Below are 6,000 nucleotides of genomic sequence, written 5' to 3'. Positions count from 1 at the left end.
GATGACTTCTTTACTCTGAGGTCAGAAAGATTTCTCTTATACTTTCTCCTAAAGGTTCTAAGTATTTGCATTTCACAGTAGAACCCCAATCCATCTTGGATTGATACTTCTCAAGGTGCAAGATAGGATCCAAGTTCATTTTCTCCCCCAAAGGTATAACCAATTGCCCAAATTCATTTGTTGAGTAGTTCCTCTGGCCAAAATTTTAAATATGTGTGAATCTATTTCTGGTATCTTGATGATTTTCCATTGGTTAATTGCTAGATCAATACCACTTTGTTTTAATTACTATAGGTTTATAGTGCAAGAAATTCTCAAAAAATATTCTTATTTTTCAGGAGTATTTGCCTGTTCTTAACTGTTTTCTTTTATAAATAATTTTAAAATCAACTTGCCAGATTCTAAGGAAAACCCTATTATTTCTTGAATTTGCATTGAATTTAATTATGGGATATTTGACACCTTTAAGATACTGAGTCTTTTCAACCATGCACGTAGCATGTTTCTTCTACTATTTAGCTTTTTTTTTTTTTTAGTGTCTCTCAGTAAAGTCTGATGATTTCTCAACATATATTTTGTTTAATTTATTCCTAGGTTCTTTATACGCACACACATACACACACACACACACACACACACATGTATTTTGCTATTGTCATTGGTATCTCTTGTTTACTACATTTTCAAAACATTTACTATAAATCAGTCTATTTCAGATTTACTGATCTCATGGCCAGCCATTTTCCAAATATTCTTATCAATCTAATAATCTTATTTGCATATTGTTTGGGGAATTCAGTATATAAAATTATAAAAACTTCCCCCCAACTTTAAAACTTCTTTTCTCTTTCTCGTTTTAGTGAATTAGCTAGAACCTGTTGTAAATTGCTGAATAGAAGCAGTGATAGTTGGCTTCTTTACTTTTTACCTGATTTTAAAAGGAAATTGTTTTCAATGTTATTCACTAAGATTGGTAATTGTTGCAGATTTTTGGTAGGTATCTATAATCAGGTTAAGAATGCTCCTTTCTGAGGGCCTGGATGGCTCAGTTGGTTAAGCGTCTGACTCTTGATATCAGCTCAGGTCGTGCTCTCAGGGTTATGGGATCAAGCCCCTCATCAGGTTCCATGCTTAGGGGGCAGTCTGCTTGAGATTCTCTCTCCCCTCTGCCCCTCCCTCTGCCCCTGTCTCTCTCTCTCTCAAGTAAATAAATAATTCTTTAAAAAGAAAATAATGTTCCTTTCCATTCCCTAATTACTCTGAGGTTTTCTTAGATCATTTTATCTACTGAGCTAATCATAATATTATTAAATTTATTAATTTTTTATGGATTAATGGATTTTCAAATGTCAAATCACTCTTATGTTTGGGAAGCTAGCAATTATTGGTCATGATGCATTGTTTTATGTATACTGTTATATTTTGTTTGCTGTAGTTTTGTTTAGAATATTTGCGTCTATGTTCATGAGTGAAATTGAACTGAATTTTTTTTCTTTCTCATAAACTTATTTTCTGGTCTTATTATTTTTGTCACATTGGCCTTCTAAAATGAGTTAGGCAGTATTTCTTCTTTTTCTATTTTTGGGAAAATTCTGTATATAAGTGGAATTGATTCCTTGAATATTTGGGAGAATTCATCATAACTTCAGCAAGTCTATGCTTTTGTTATGATAAGATTTGACAAAATTGATTTAATATATTATAATTATATACTTACTCAGGATTTCCAATCCTACTCAAGTGAGTTTTAATAATTTTATATTTTATAGGAATTTCTCCATTTCATCTACATTATAAAAATTTTTGGCATAAAGATAGCTGTAGTGCTCTTTTACTATCATTTCATCTCTGCTCTATCTATAGACATGTTCTCCTTTTATTCTTGGTATTATTTGTGTCTGCTCTCTTTTTTTCCTGTTCAACCTCACTAGAGGTTTGTCAATTTCATTTGTCTTTTCAAAGAACAAACTTTTGGCTTTGTTGATCCTCTTTATCTAATCCTCATCTTATAGTTAGTTAATTTCTGTTTTATTATCTTCTTTTCATGTTCTTTGGTTCTCTCCATTCTTCTTTTCTAATTTCTCAAACTGAACACCTCAATTTAAGTATTCAATTGAAAATTTACAGTTTAGCTCATTACAGAAACAACCACAAAACAAGTAACAAAATGGCAACAGATACATATCTATAAATAATTACTTTGAATGCAAATGGACTAAACTCTCCAATCAAAAGACATAGGGTGACATAGTGGATAAAAAATACAAGACCCATTGGGGTGTCTAACTTTTGATTTCAGCTCAGGTCATGATCTTCAGATTCTCGTTCCTCCTCTCCCTTTGCTGCTCCCTGCCCCCCCACTCTCTCAGCCTTAAAAAGAACAAAAAACAAGACCCATCTATATGCTGCTTACAAGAGCCTCATTTCAGACCTAAAGACACATGCAGATTGAAAGGGAGGGGATGAAGATACATTTATCATGCAAATGGATGTCAAAAGAAAGCCATAGCAGCAATACTTACATCAGACAAAAAGGACTTTAAAACAAAGACTATCATAAGAGGAAAAGAAGGACACCTTATAATCATAAAAGGGACAATCCAACAAGAAGATATACCAATTGTAAATATTTATGCACTCAACATGGGAGCATCCAAATACCTAAAACAGTTAATAACAAACATAAAGGAACTCATTAATAGTAATACAATAATAGAGGGGACTTTTACATCCCATTTACATCAATGGACAGGTCATCCAAACACAAAATCAACTAGGAAAGAGTGGCTTTGAATAACACACTGGACTAGATGGATTTAACAGATATATTCAAAACATTCCATCCTAAAACAGCAGAATATATATTCTTTTCAAGTGCACATGGACCATTCTCCAGAATAGATCACATATTTGGCCACAAAACAAGTCTCAACAAATTCAAAAAGATCAAAGTCCTACCATGCATCTTTTCTGAACACAATGCTATGAAACTAGAAATCAACAAGAAAAAATCAGGAAAGAGCATGAATACATGGAGGTTAAGTAACATGCTACTAAACAATGAATGGGTTAACCAAGAAGTCAAGGAAGAAATGAAAAATTACATGGAAATAAACGAAAATGAAAACACAATGACTCAAAAGCTTCGGGATGCAGCAAAAGCAGTTCTAAGAGGGAAGTTTATAGCAATGTAAGTGCCTCCAGAAGTAAGAAAAATCTCAAATAAACAACCTAACCTTACACTTTAAGGAGCTAGAAAAAGAAGAACCCAAACCCCACCCCCCAAAAAGACCCACAAAACCAGCAGAAGGAAACAATAAAAATTAGAGCAGACATGACTGATACTAAACTAGAAAATATAAAAAACAGTAGAACAGTTCAGTTAAAAATATAAAATAAAATAAAATAAAATGTAGCTCATTAAATTTTACCCATTTTTTCTTTTCTAACATTATTATATAGGGCTATAAAATTTTCTGAAGTTACCACTTTCACTGCATTCTCAAATTCTGAGGCATTATCATTCAATTCTAGATAGTTTAAATTTTCCATTATGATTTCTTCTTTGATTTCTGTCTTGCTTTAAAAACTTACATAATTTCCAAGTATTAAAAAATTATTTTATTATTATTGTCATTATCTTCTATCTTAATTGCATTATGGTCAATAAATGTTTTGACCAAGGTAGAGTAAACCACTACAATCTGTCTCTCACTCTGATCACAACTGAAACCTCCAGGAAGAATACAAAAAGAATCCACCTAAGAATTCTTTTTTTTTTTTTAAAGATTTTATTTATTTATTCGACAGAGATAGAGACAGCCAGCGAGAGAGGGAACACAAGCAGGGGGAGTGGGAGAGGAAGAAGCAGGCTCATAGCACAGGAGCCTGATGTGGGGCTCGATCCCATAACGCTAGAATCACGCCCTGAGCCGAAGGCAGACGCTTAACCGCTGTGCCACCCAGGCGCCCCCCACCTAAGAATTCTTAAAAGCAGTCAGTGGCAGGTACGTTGCGGGGGCTGGGGGGATGACAAAAATGCCAGTAAGTTTTCTGTTTTTTATTTTTCTCTCTTTTGTCTTTTAAATTTGGCCCAAGGGTTGTCTCCAGCATGGAACTGTGCAGTGGGCACAGACAACAAGACCCTGAGAGAATCCCCTTCTTTCTGGCCAGAGGGACAAGAACAGGAGCCCCTTCGATCTAGAATCTCCATTACTTTTTCTTGGCCTTTTTGCTCCTGGCCCTGTTCTAACACCACCCCCAATGTCAGAGCTGCACGGCTGCGGTGATGCAGCAGTGATAGTGGCAGTGCAGGCAGCTAAAACCTGTACTTTGACAAAAGGCACTGTAAAAGGAGGTCTTTGACTGCCAAAGGCTGGGGGGGGGGTGCTTTTTCCTCTCCCTCTCTCGTCTCTTGATACTTTGTCCAAGGGTAACTTATGTTAAGCAAACCCAACCTATGCAATAGCATGATCTATGAAAGACTAGCGAACACTCTTAAAATCAATGAAAAGATAGCTATGATTAGCAGAAAAATAAAAACTATTTTTAAAAACGGGTGAATGAATAAGCTGTCAAATGGAATATTATTCAGTGTTAAAAAGAAATGAGCTACCAAGCCATGAAAAAACAAGGAGGGACCTTAAATGCATATTACTAAATGAAAGAAGCCATTCTGAAAGACTGCGTATTGTGTGATTCCAACTATATGACAGTCTGGAGAAAGTGAAACCATGGAAACAATAAAAAGATCAGTGGTTGCCAGGGGAATGATGAACAGGCAGAGCACAGATCTTTAGGGCAGTGATATACTCTATATGATTATAATGATGGGTATATGTCATTATGCTCTTCTCCAAACCCATAAGTGTACAACACCAGATGAACTCTGAAGTAAACTATGGACTTTGGGTAATTATGATGTGTCAATGTAGGTTCATCCTTGCCAAAAATATATATAGATATAGGTAGATAGATATAGATAGATAGATATAGATATAGATATAGATATAGATATAGATATAGATAGATACAGATATAGTTGTTCTGGTGAGTGATGTTAATAATGGGAGAAGCTATGCATGTGTGGAATGTGTGGGCACAGGGGGTATATGGGAAATCTCTGTCCCTTCCTCTCAATGTTGTAAATCTAAAACTGCTCTAAAAAATACTTTATTTAAAAAACACAACAAAATAATGCAGTATAGAACTATGTACAATATACATATAAAAGGAAGACAATAAAATAATCATGGTGGTTGAATTAAACTTACTGAAATCTTTCATCATGTCTTGAGTTTTCAAAGTTTTTGTAATTCATTTTTCTTACTTTACTTAACTAAACAATATAATTATGTTTATTATAGTATATGTAATAACAAGCAGCATACATGATTTTATGTGTAGATTATTGGGTAAAAATTATCAAGAATGTAAATGTATATGGACAGAGATTAGAAGATAACAATAAAAATAAAAGAATTTTAAGCAAATATATATATATATATACTTGCCAAATGACAGCAATCCTATTGCAAAGTATTTACCTAAAAGAAATAAAAAAATTATTGTATTAGTTTCCTAGGGATATCATAACAAACTACCTTAAAGTTGGTGGCTTAAAACAGCAGAAACTTATTCTCCCATCCAGAGGCGAGAAGTGCAAAATCTAGGTAACAACAGGGCTCTACTCCCTCCAGAGACCCTAGGGGAATATCCACTCCACGCCTCTTGTAGCTTCTCATGGTTGCTGGCTAACCTGGCTTCCTCAGCTTGTGACTCTCTGCCTCTGTCTTCACATCACCTTCTCCTCTGTGTCTATCTTCTCTGTGTACCTCTTATAAAAACATATCACTGGATTTAAGACCTACTTAGATAATCCAAGATGATCTCATTTTAAGATCCTTAATTTAATTACATCACCAAAGACCCTTTTCCCAAATAAGGTAACATTCACAAGTTCTGGAGATCAGAACATGGACATATCTTTTGGGGGCCCCA

This window comes from Ursus americanus, chromosome 24 (assembly GCF_024610735.1).
Source record: "Ursus americanus isolate L20-20 chromosome 24, mUrsAme1.1.p, whole genome shotgun sequence".
Classification (NCBI taxonomy): Eukaryota; Metazoa; Chordata; class Mammalia; order Carnivora; family Ursidae; genus Ursus; species Ursus americanus.
The sequence above is the reverse complement of the archived record's forward strand: the minus strand, read 5'-3'. Positions refer to the sequence as shown.